We start from the raw sequence: 13,785 nt of genomic DNA, 5'->3' as shown, positions 1-13,785 counted from the left end.
GCAGAGTACAGGAATACAGGATCCAAACATTGCAATTTATGGGAGGATGTGGGCTGCAAGCATACTCATCACCTGAGATGAGGGGAAAGAACAAAACCCTGAGACACTCCAGTGATTTTGTTTTCTGGCTGACTCTAGAAAGAAACTCATTCTCTTTGTCTGAGGGGAGTGATGCTGCAGTTTAGGGCTCTTCTGAGAATGGAGACAAAAGGGTACGAGTAGAAGGGGAACCCTTGGGCTTTCAGAGGGACCTGTGAGACCCGTTACTGTGTTCTCTTCAGGAGAAAAACACAAGAAAGGATTTTTTTTTTTTTAAATATAATTGCAGACACTTGCCTCTGAAAATGGTAAGATACTTGTTTAATGGAGAGGCATCCAAATTTTATACCAGGAGAGCAACAATCTAGATTTCATTTTTAAATACACCCTTCCCCCCCCCCCCCCTTCTTTGATTTTTAAAATATTTTATCTGCTTTCATGCTGGTCTCTAAAGTTAAATCCTACTGAGGAAAATAGAAAGAAGCATACACTCTAGCAAATGAAGTGTAACATATAATTAGGGAGGCCAACAAAGAATGTGAAGAACAGCTAGCCGAAGACTCAAAAAGTAATAGCAAAAAAAAAAAAAAATTTAAATACATCAGATGCAAAAAGCCTGCTAAACAACCACTGGGGCCACTGGATGATGGAGATGCTAAAGGAGCACTCAAGGAAGATAAGGCTATTACAGAAAAATTAAATGAATTCTTTGCATTGGTTTTCACAACTGAGGATGTGAGAGAGATTCCCTGATGTGAGCAATTCTTTTTAGGTGAAAAATCTTAGGAACTGTCCCAGATTGAGATGTCATTGGAGGAGGTTTTGGTACAAATTGATAAATTAAACAGTAGTAAGTCACCAGGACCAGATGGTATTCACACAAGAGTTCAGAAGGAACTCAAATGTGAAATTACAGAACTACTAACTGTGGTATGTAACCTATCACTTAAATCAGCTTCTGTACCAGATGACTGAAGCATAGCTTATAGCCGAGTTATTAAAAAGGTTCCATAGGTGATCCCACTAATTACAGGCCAGTAAGCCTCACTTCAGCACCAGGCAAATTGGTAGAAACTATAGTAAGGAACAAAATTATCAGACTCATGGATGAATACAATTTTTTGGGGGAAGGGTCAACATGGTTTTTGTAAAGGGAAATCATGCCTCACCACTCTACTAGAATTCTTGTTGGGGGGTCAACAAGTGTCTGGACAAGGGTGATCCACTGGATATAGTGTACTTAGATTTTCCGAAAGCCTTGATATGGTCCCTCACCAAAGACTTAAGCAAAGTAAGTGATCATAGGATAAGAGGGAGGCCTTTTCCTGGACCAGTAACTGGTTAAAAAATAGGAAACAAAAGGTAGGAATAAATGGTCAGTTTTCAGAATGGGGAGAGATAAATAGTGGTGTTCCCCACGGTTCTGTAGTAGGACTAGTACTGTTCAAAATATTCATAAATAATCTGGAAGAGGGATTAACAGTGAAATGGCAAAATTTGTAGAGGACACAAAACTACTCAAGATAGTTAAGTCCAAAGCAGACTGTAAAGGGATATAAAGGAATCTCACAAAACTGGGTGACTAGGCAACAAAATGGTAGGTGAAATTCAATGTTGATAAAATGCAATGTAATGCACATTGGAAAACATAATCCAAACTATACATATAAAATTATGAAGGTCTAAATTAGCTGTTACCACTCAAGGAAGAGTTCTAGGAGTCATTGTGGATAGTTCTCTGAAAACATCCACTCACTGTGCTGTGGCTAACAATGTTGAGAATCATTAGGAAAGGGATAGATAAGACAGAAAATCATAGAATCATAGAGTTGGAAGGGACCGCAGGAGGTCATCTAGTCCAACCCCCTGCTTAAAGCAGGGCTAACCTCAGCTAAATAATGCCAGCGAGGGTTTTGTCAAGCCGCAGCTTAAAAACCTCTAAAGATGGAGATTCCACCACCTCCCTAGGTAACCCATTCCAGTGCTTCACCACTTTCCTAGTGAAAAACTTTTTCCTAATGTCCAACCTAGATCTTCCCCCCTGCAACTTGAGACCGTTGCTCCTTGTTCTGTCATCTGCCACCACTGAGAACAGCCTAGCTCCGTCCTCCCTGGAATCCCCTTTCAGGTAGTTAAAGGCTGCTATCAAATCCCCCCTCAATCTTCTCTTCTGCAGACTAAACAAGCCTAGTTCCCTCAGCCTCTCCTCATAAGTCTTGTGCTACAGCCCCCTAATCATTTTTGTTGCCCTCTGTTGGACTCTCTCCAACATGTCCACATCCTTTTTGTAGTGGGGGCCCAAAACTGGACACAATACTCCAAATGCGGCCTCACCAATGCCGAATAGAGGGGAATAATCACTTCCTGCTATCTGCTGGCAATGCTCCTCCTAATGCAGGCCAATATGCTATTAACCTTCTTGGCAACCAGGGCACACTGCTGACTCATATCCAGCTTCTTATCCACTGTAACCCCCAGTCCTTTTCTGCAGAACTGCTGCCTAGCTCATTGGTCCCTTGTAGTTGTGTATGGGATTCTTCCGTCCAAAGTGCAGGACTCTGCACTCATCCTTGTTGAACCTCATCAGATTTTTTTTGGCCCAATTTTCCAGTTTGTTTAGGTCCTTCTATATCCTATCCCTACCTTCCAGGCTATCTACCACTCCCCTTAGCTTAGTGTCATCTGCAAACTTGCTGAGGGTGCAATCTACCCCTTCCTCTACATCATTAATGAAGATGTTGAACAAAACTGGCCTCAGCACCGACCCCTGGGGCACTCCGCTTGTGACCGGCTGCCAGCTAGACATGGAGCCATTGATCACTACTCATTTAGCCCTATGCTCTAGCCAGTTTTCTATCCATTTTATAGTCCATTCATCCAACCCATACTTCTTTAACGTGCTGATAAGAATACTGTGAGAGACCGTATCAAAAGCTTTGCTAAAGTCAAGGTATATCACGTCCACTGCTTTCCCCACATCCACAGAGTCCGTCACCTCTTCATAGAAAGCAAGCAGGTTGGTCAGGCATGACTTTCCCTTGGTGAATCCATGTTGACTGTTCCTGATCACCTTTCTCTCTTCCAAGTGCCTTAAAATGGATTCCTTGAGGACCTGCTCCATGATTTTTCCAGGGATTGAGGTGAGGCTGACCAGTCTGTAGTTCCTTGGATCCTCTTTCCTCCCTTTCTTGAAGATGGGCACTATATTTGCTTTTTTCCAGTCATCAGGGACCTTCCCCACCTGCCCCAAGCTTTCAAAGATGATAGCCAATGGCTCTGAAATCACATCAGCCAACTCCCTCAGCACCCTCAGGTGCATTGCATCTGGACCTATGGACTTGCATATGTCCAATCTTTCTAAATAGTCTTGGACTTGTTCCTTCAGCACTGTGGGATGTTCACCTTCTTCCCATTCTGTGCCGCCCAGTACAGTAGTCTAGGAACTGACCTTGTCTGTGAAGACAGAGGCAAAAAAGGCATTGAATACCTCAGCTTTCTCCACATCCTCTGTCACTAGGTTGCCTCCCCCATTCTCTAAGGAGCCAACACTTTCCCTAATCTTCCTCTTGTTGGTAACATACCTGTAGAAACCCTTCTTGTTCCCCTTCACGTTCCTTGCTAGCTGCAACTCCAATTGTGCTTTGGCCTTCCTAATTTCATTCCTGCGTGTTCGAGCAGCATTTTTATACTCCTCCCTAGTCATCTGACCAAGTTTCCAGCTTCTTGTAAGCTTCTTTTTTTGTGTTTAAGTTCACCAAAGTCTTCTTTGTTAAGCCAAAATATCATATTGTCTCTTTATAAATCCATGGTATGCCCATATCTTGAATACTGCACGCAGATATGGTCGCCCCATCTCAAAAAAAAAAAAAAAAAGTATATTGGAATTGGAAAAAGTACAGAAAAGGGCTACTAAAATGATTAGGGGTATGGAGAAGCTTTCATATGAGGAGAGAGTAATAAGACTAGGACTTTTCAGCTTGGAAAAGAGACAACTAAGGGGAGATATGATAGAAATCTATACAATCACAACTGGTGTGGAGAAAGTAAATACGGAAATGTTATTTAGTCTTCATAATACAAGAACTGGGGGTCACCAAATGAAATTAATAGGCAGAAGGTTTAAAACGAACAAAAGGAAGTATTCTTTCACACAACGCACAGTCACAATCTGTGGAACTCCTTGCCAGAGGATGTTGTGAAGGCCAAGACTAACGGGGTTCAAAAAAGAACTAGGTAAATTCATGGAGGATAAGTCCATCAATGGCTATTAGCCAGGATAGGCAGGGATTGCTTTTGCCAGAGGCTGGGAATGGCCGACAGGGTGGATCACTTAATGATTACCTGTTATATTTATTCCCTCTGAAGCACCTGGCATTGGCCATTGTCAGAAGATGGATCATTGGTCTGACCCAGTATGGCCATTCTTATGAGGGATTCCATCAACTAGATTTCCTTTTAAAAAGGGTTATTTACACTCTCAGTGCCAATGTGCGCACAGCAGTAGAAAAGCTTACAGTTCCATTTGGAAAGGCAGTTTACCAATCAGCACCCTGAAGGGTTGTCATGGATCATGCTGCTGACACAAATCATGGCTATGCTTAGAGCTAGAGGCCTCAGTAATGATTTTATTTGTCAAGCATCTACTGTCCTGATCAGACAAACAACTGAAAATACAATAAAACTTCCACTTTCTAAAGGATGCTTTTTTGCCTCTAACTGCTTCTTTTACTTTGTTGTTCAACTATGGTGGCACTTTTTTGGTCCTTTTACTACGTTTTTAAATTTGGGTTATACATTTAAATTAAGTCTCTAGTATGGTGTCTTTAATAAATTTCCATGCAGCTTGCAGGGATTTCACTTTTGGCACTGTATCTTTTAATTTGTTTAATTAACGTCCTCGGTGTTTGTGTAGTTTCCATTTCTGAAATTAAATGCTACCAGGGTGGGCTGCTTCAGTGTTTCTCTTTCCCCTTTTCCCCTGAGGTGTTACATTTTATTATGTTATGGTCACGATTACCAAGTGGTTCAGCTATATTCACCTCTTGGACCAGATGCTGCTCCACTTAGCACTAAATCAAGAATTGCCTCTTCTCTTGTGATTTTGAGGACTAGGTGCTCCAAGAAGCAGTCATGTAAGGTATCAAGAAACTTTATCCCTTCATCCTGTCCTGAGGTGACGTACCCAGTCAATATGTGGATAGTGAAATCCCTCATAGTTACTGAGTATTTTATTTTTATAGCCCCTCTAATCTCCCTGAGCATTTCACAGTCACTGTTACCATCCTGGTTAGGTGGTCGCAGGGCCTGATTAATGCAGGGGCTTTAAGGGCTGCAGCCCAGGGCCATGGGCTAAGGGGGGGCCCTGCAAAAATAAATCCATAATTATATACATGAAAAAAAAAATATATATATATAAAAGTATGATCTATGGTTTCGGGAGGAAAGCGATCCAAGTCCAGGCACCCTTTGTGCTCCTTGGAGCCTCCTATGGCACGGGGCAATTCCACTTCCCAAGGGAAGCTCTCTCCCCACCAATCCGGCAGGCACCAGTCCCTCTTCCTGCCAACGTGGCTTAGGTCAGCACTCACCTTGACAAGCAGCAGCGCCTCGAGCCCTCCAGCTCCAGGGAGCCACGTCATATCTGAATCACTGTCCTGCTTTCCCCTGGCACTGCTGTATGGCTATCTTGTGACCAAAGCAGCTGCCCCATGCACTGGCGACTGACTATGCGAGATTCTGTCCGGGAGGGTTCGGCTGCCAAGTCAGATTCAGCCAGAGCAGCTGGTACAATGGAGCCATGGCATGCAGGGCTGGCTGGGAAGGAAGGAAAAGGCAGCCCCGAGGGGTACAGGGTAGGGGAGGGAGGAAGCCCTGACGTTTGTACAGCTGAGAGGAGCAGGTGATTCCCCACCTTCCTCTGTGGCAGGCCTGGAGGAGGGATGGATGGATGACATCTCCCCTCCCAGACCTTCAGGGAAGGGAGCGGCAGAGGCAGCCCTGCTTCTCCAGCTGTGGACTAAGAAGAGGTTGGGGGGCAGCCCAAAGGCAGGAGGCTGGAAGCTGCCGGACCCCGCAACCACCTCTGATTGAAGGGACAGCAGCAGGTCGTGTGGGAATATTTCCCTTCCTGGCAGGGCAGGGCTGCAATAAAGTCCTGGGAGAGGTGATGGAGCAGGGCTAATCCCCCCACCCCCTGTGGACACAGCCCTGGGAAAGCTCCTGTCCAGCCCTGGCAGGGGAAGACACAAATGAAGGGCGGGGGCAAGAAGAGAAAAGACTTGTATAGAGGAGCCCACAGAAGAGTTAATCCTCCCCCAGGTGGTCAGTGGTATATCCCTACTGCTATATTCTTTCCAAGCATGGAATTACTACTCAGAGAGAGTCTATGGCACAGTTTGGTTCAGTTTAGCTTTTTATGTCATTTGATTCTATACTTCCTTTCACATATAGCGCCACTCCCCCACCAGTACGACCTATCTGTCCTTCGATATATTTTGTAACCTGGTTTACTATGTCCCATTGATTATCCTCATGCCACCCTCCATCCTGAAATGTCCATAAGCCATAGTGTTTAGGTCCTGGTGTTTTATCATTAGATGCAGCCTTCATTGACTTGTTTTGGTGCCTTTCTGAAGGTTTCTTTTGTCACCTTATCTGCCTACCAAATAATCCCTTAGACCTACTCCATTTCAACAGGTTAACTCGTATGGAGAATTTGAAATAAATGTCCAACCATGTCTAGTTGCTTCTTCTAGATTGCTTTTTGGGGTCTTTTCTCAAACAGTTCCAATTATGCCATAATTGTGAAATTCCAGTAAGATGCCCACTGCATTGATCTGGGAGAGGTGATGCATTGCGCTTTCATACACCTTTAGCACCACTTTATTTTTGAGGTGGGAGTGAACCAGCTCTATATTTGTCTTTGTGCCAAAGATGCTTAGTGGCCTGGGGATAGAATAAAAGGAGCCTTGCGTTGTCCCTTATTGTACAGTAAACATTAGGGTCTCCAAGACCAGAGGAGAAGCAAAGATGGTTAAAAATACTTAACATTTGTAATTGGCACTTTATCTCTTCAAAGAACTTTGCGCTCAGAAATTAATTTTCTCAACTCTCTGTGGAGATAGTTAAGTAGTAGTATCCTCACAAATGGGGAAGCTGAGAAAGAGACATTATGGAATTGATTTTCCTGTGACAACAAAAGTCTCTACCAGAGCCAGGTTTAGAATTTGAAAGTTCCTAGTTCCCTGTTTAATACCGTTAGCCCATGCCTCCTTGTAAGAGATTAAGCTCTATTATTGGTCTTTCTCCATCCCCAAATGCTATGAAATTTTAGACTGGACAGCCTCTTTGTTTAAAAGTGATGAAAATGTCTTCCTTTTGTTATGTCATTTTATACTGTTTCTCTAAGAATACAGAAATGATTCTCATACAATATTCCATTCATGCATATCCTACATGCTGTTACTACTGCACAGACTCTGTATCTAACTTGGTGACATAGTAGGAGATGAGAAAAAAGAATTTAATTTCAAATTTTGCTCCCGTTTTGGGATGATGTTTTAGAAGTTACCTCTTCATTCTTGAAACAATGTAATGAAATCGTCTGAGCGCTGTGTTTTGTACTGAGATCCGAGAACTGCAACTACATAAATGAAAAAAAATCTTTAAAATGTGACTCAAACGTGTCATATACCTTGAACTCACTGACAAGCACCTCCCCTTCACTCACTCCAACACCATCCCCCTTCCTCACCTTCTGGTTTATGTGTCTGGGAGTCTATATGAAACAGTGGTAATTTTTTTTATTAGTTGGCATTTCCCCCTCCCTGAGTGATAAAAGTATTTGCAAGAAATAGTCTCAGCTTATGGAGCATTAGCAAGAGCTATGTTTAGATCTATATGTTAATAGAGGTTTTTATTCTGGCTCTTTGAGAGAGGATCCTACTGTCTGTGACACAGCATTGCTAGCAAGTGCTCTTCTGTGGAAATTGATTGGTAAGTAATTACACTGTAATGTGAATTTTCTTGGGTAATCAACTGATATGTAACTAGATAAACAGCCATTTAAAAATCCATTAAAAAAACTAAATACAGAGAACATGCTTATGTTAAATATGGCGTGACACCCTAATAGAAACCCTTTCATAACAGCATGTATATAAGTGAAGAGGTAAGTTTTTCAATAACGTGTGTTTCAGTGCCTTCCGTTTTTGTTAGACACTGAGCCAAAATTAATTGGAAAGATGTCTTTTATCACCTTTCCTCTGAGCTATCGAGGAGATGCTAGGAGAGAGGTTTCAGTCCTTAACTAAAATAAACAGAGTTTGTGCTAAGATCTGAGTGCTCCAGAAGTCACTGGAGGAAAAACTCCATTCACAAAATTAGTGGAGTAGAAAAAGAAACACTTTTATGTAAAATGTCTGTCTGTTTCTTACAGGCTTGCTAGATTTTGGAATCTATTCAATTGGATCAAAATCTGATTGAACTGACTTTCTCATCCATTGCCTCTGTTCCTATCCTACAAAGAAGCAAGGTGCAGTATTCTTTCCTCTTATTAGGACACATGGAAAGGTAGAGGGAGCATCTCCCAGTCTGGTGGTTAGAGTCTGGGTCTGGTAGTCAGGACTGCTCGATTTTCTTCACAGTTCTGCAAATGACATTCTGTGTTATCTTGAAAAGTTCCAGAGGGGTAGCCGTGTTAGTCTGTGTACAGCAAAAACAACGAGAGTTCCCAACCTGAAGCAAATACTCACCAGCAACCGTACACTATACAAGAAGATCACTAACCCAGGAACATACCCCTGCAACAAACCCCGTTGCCAGCTCTGCCCACACATTGACTCTAGTGACACCATCACAGGTCCTAACCATATCAGCCACATCATCAGGAGCTCAATCACCTGCACATCTACTAATGTAATATATGCCATCATGTGCCAGCAATGCCCCTCTGCCATGTATATTGGCCAAACCAGACCGTCACTACGCAAAAGAATAAATGGACACAAATCAGACATAAAAAATGGTAACATCCATAAACCAGTCGGAGAGCACTTCAGTCTCCCAGGACACTCTGTAACTGACTTGAAAGTTGCCATACTTATACAAAAAAGCTTTAAAAACAGACTTCAGCGAGAAACTGCAGAGGTGGAACTCATCTGCAAACTCGACACAATCAGACTGGATCTGAATAGAGAACTGGAATGGTTATCTCATTACAAGAAGTAATTGTCACTGTTCACACATTCTCACCTCCTAATCAATGGTTGTGAATAGGCCTCAACTACTCTAACTGAATGGACTTTGCTTATACCTAACTTCCCCATTGTTGTTCCTTAACCTTAGATGTATGTGTGTGTGTGTATATATATATATATATACACACACCCCCCAATCTGATTTCTATTCCTTACATCTGACGAAATGGGTTACAGCCCACGAAAGCTTATGCCTGCAGAAATTAAATGTGTTAGTCTTTAAAGTGCTACAGGATTCTCATTGTTTTTGTGTTATCTTGGATATTGTCCCTTAATTTACTTGTGTGGAAAAAAGATAATATATCTTCTTGATTAATTGTGAAGAACTTTGAGATCGTTGGATGAAAGACTTCTTCATGCAAATACAAAGTGTAGCATTACCTACTTTGTTTATCTCTTAAGTTTCTTTTGCTTTTTTCAACCTGGAACCTATAGCATGTGTATGCCTTAATTCTCCCTTTCTCTCTTTCCCCCAGCCCTCTATGACAGAAGCACCAAAATGAAAGGAAAATGCAAAATAGAATGAAGACAGCATTACAAAGATTCTACTTTGGAGACAAGTTTCCACGCTTCAAGCTATTTACAAAATGCCTTCCCCTATCCCTGCCTAGGGCACAGATCCCAGACCTATCCATGATAGGCCCTTCTGTGCTTAGGGAAGTAATGTCTCTTCCCTTTGTAGCTGTGTTGTCTTACACAGTGTACTCCCAATGTGGAGTACTTGGAGGGAATACTGACAAGCAGCTTTCCTTCTGTTTCCATCTGGTGAGACCTAATGAGAGTCTCTGAGATTGACAGTGGTTTTTAGGTGTTGATGACAATATACTTGCTGTAAATACTGTCATGTGGATCTCCCACTGTTAGGAGATATTTCTGTTTGTCTTCATCATTAGGGTGGGTTGAGCTACCATGGGCAGTAATCTGCTTTTGAGTCCCACCATTGTAAAGAATGAACTGATGATGTGGTCGGCCTTTCCAACAGATAACAGCACAATAGTGTTTTCAGCTGGCTAGAGGCTGGAACTACGTGCTCTGTGGTCCTCAGCACCATGAAACAACCCCTCCTCACCTCTGTGCATAAGGGGAGTTTGCAAGGACTCTGGGATTTCTGCTTCCATCCCAGTTAGAGTGGCTCATCAGAGTGATAATATCAAGTACTTATTTGCTTCATTCTGTGGATTTTTCAGTTAGATATTTTCTCTAAAGGCCTCAAGACTAGGGAAATGTTTACTCTGAAGGCTAGGAAAATATTCGTTGTTGAGATCACTTGTCCAAAGACAACTTAGGTCTCAGATCTGAGTGTCTGCCAAGAAACTATGATTGTCAAAATAGTTTTGTAGCCAAAATATTTTATTTTTTTAAATTGAAATTGTGCTGTACATATGTCCCAGTTTGGTGGGCAGTAAGTACATATAATTTGTTGGAACCAAGTTTTTGGTTGTCCCAGGTTGCCAAAATATATAATTTTTCTACTGTGTCATAGTATTAGTTTCCTGAAAGTTCGGCTGCACAGGTTATGAGGCAACCTATGAAGGGATCACAAAATATCCCTGTTGCCATTCATACATGATCAGAAACTTTCATTTGCAAACCCAGAGATAAAAATTAGTTTTGTCTCAGTGAGGAGTATCTAAGCTAATTTTAAATGCATTATTGGGTCCACTGTTAAAACCAAGGAAAAATGCATCCCTTTATCTAGTTATGTTTACAAGGATATTATCAACTTAAAAATCACTCCTCTCCCTGAATTTTTAAACTTACTGCTATTACACATAACACCTAAGATTACTGTAGCTAAGAGAAGAGAGGACTTTTTTCTCTCTTAGTTTGTTTACTTTATGTACAGTCAGTTTCACTGTGCTCTTCAGTATAGTCCGTTTGTCAGCTTCCCATGTTGTTGCATAAAAGAACCACCTAGACAACAGCGAGACAGAAAAACAGGAAATATGACTGTAAAACTACAAAAATTGTCAGAGCGTTCTGTCTCTCAAAACCCAATCAGCCAATTAGGCCTTTTAATTTAACTACAGATGAGACTTTTCCTTGTCTCTGACCAAATTAATGAAGTAACAAGATAATCAAGTTAGCACAGTGAGGGGAGGGCTTGCTTACAAGTTACATCCAGCCTCATTTCACTGTTAGCCTCCAGCTGCAATTGTCTCTAACCAACATCTTTCTTTTGAATTCTGTATCCAGACTGTTCCACAAAAATCACAGTTCCATACATCACACTTTCCCCATGTTGTTTTATAATTTAGAGATTTTAGTGTTTTGGGTAGTCTTTGATTCTCTTTCACAGGTGCCAATCAGCTGTTACTTGTTCATCATTCACCTTTAAAGAATCAGTTTCTTCAATGACCTCTCTATTTTTCAACTCAGTTTCTATAAGTTCCAGAGGGGTAGCTGTGTTAGTCTGAACACCACTGGCCATCACCTACAGCGCCCAGCTAAAATCTCTCCAACACATCATTAAGGATCTACAACCCATCCTAGCAGATGGTCCCTCACTCGCTCAAGCCGGGGGAGGCAGGCCTATCCTTGCTTCCAGACAGCCCCCCAACCTGAAGCAAATACTCACCAGCAACCTTACACCATACAACAAGAACACTAACCCAGGAACCTATCCCTGCAACAAACCCTGTTGCCAACTCTGCCCACACATCGACTCTAGTGACACCATCACAGATCCTAACCACATCAGCCACACCATCAGGAGCTCATTCATCTGCACATCTACTAATGTAATATATGCCATCATGTGCCAGCAATGCCCCTCTGCCATGTACATTGGCCAAACCGGACTGTCACTACGCAAAAGAATAAATGGACACAAATCAGACATAAAAAATGGTAACATCCATAAACCAGTAGGAGAGCACTTCAGTCTCCCAGGACACTCTGTAACTGACTTGAAAGTTGCCATACTTATACAAAAAAGCTTTAAAAACAGACTTCAGCGAGAAACTGCAGAGGTGGAACTCATCTGCAAACTTGACACAATCAGACTGGGTCTGAATAGAGACTTGGAATGGTTATCTCATTACAAGAAGTAATTGTCACTGTTCACACATTCTCACCTTCTAATCAAGGGTTGTGAATAGGCCTCACCTTCCCTAACTGAATTGACTTTGTTAGCACTTGCCCTCCCCATTGCTATGTTTCTCACCCTTGGATGTATATGTATACCTCCTATCTGTGATTTCATTTCATGCATCTGACAAAGTGGGTTGCAGCCCACGAAAGCTTATGCCCACAGAAATTTGTTAGTCTTTAAGGTGCTACAGGACTCCGTTGTTTCATTTTCTATAGGAACACTGTTATTACAACAGTTAATTCACCAATGAAAAGGATAACAATTTTCTTAGTAATTCCATGGTTAGTGTCCATTTAAATTCACTTTTGATTTTAACCTTTATTTATCACTGACCAATACTTTTTTGTGTGTTTTTCTTTCTTTCTCCATTTATCTCAGCCAGGTATGTCTCTCTCGCAACACCTATTTTCTGTTCTCTTCTTCTGTAATTTCAAACCAATGCCTTCTACTTCAGGAATAAATATCTAGGAGATTTATGTTGGGGGTTCCTTACTCTGTTATATATTCACAGATCTTGTCAAATCACATCAAATTTCTTATGTAAATTAAATAAATTTGCTGGAGTGTTCTGTGTAGCAGGCCTGTGGTCTTATAATGCAAGAAAATTTGTAACAATGTAATGTAGTCAGACTCTACACTCAATCTTTTCTAATGTTCTTTAGAGCGTACAGAAAATGTTCTGCTAATCCACTTGATGTTTGATAAACCACTGATCTAATGTATATTATGTAACGGAATATCTCTTGAGGAAAATTTGAAATTCCTCAAACAAACTGATATCTGAGATTACTTATACAAAACAATCTCTCCAACCAAACCTACCAGGTTAAAACGCATTCTACAGCATCTTAGCTGTGAAAGAATTTGTTGTGTGTTCAAATCAGAAATAGGGCTTTTTTTTTTTTTTTTAAACAGGAAGGGTAATTAACCACTGGAACAAACTACCAAAGAAAGTGGTGGAGTCTTAGATTCTTGACGTCTTCATCTCAATACTTGGATGCTTTTCTGAAAGAGATGCTGTAGTTGAACAGAAGTTATTTGACTCAATAGAGGAGTAACTGGATGAAATTCTATGGCCTTGTTATACAGGAGATCAGACTAGATGATCTCGTGGTCCCTTCTGGCCTTAAAATCTGTGAATCTATACATACTAGCTCGGGCTACCTAGAACAAGCATCATCTACAACAAAGTACATTTTGATATTCCTCTCTATGGAGTCTTTGCTAAGGCTTAATAGTTCACATCTGTGGATGACATCTGTGACATTTGGTGACTACTACAAGAGAGTAATTTGACTAACTTCTCTCTCGATACCTTGGTCCAAGTCTAGCCACCAGAAAAATAATCTCAACCCATATTTTTCATTTTCACTATGTCTTGGTGTGCTCATGTAA

Source organism: Emydura macquarii, unplaced genomic scaffold (genome assembly GCF_026122565.2).
Source record: "Emydura macquarii macquarii isolate MOO-44397 ecotype Brisbane River unplaced genomic scaffold, CSIRO-AGI_Emac_v2 contig_1363, whole genome shotgun sequence".
Classification (NCBI taxonomy): domain Eukaryota; kingdom Metazoa; phylum Chordata; order Testudines; family Chelidae; genus Emydura; species Emydura macquarii.
Note: the sequence above shows the minus strand (reverse complement) of the source record.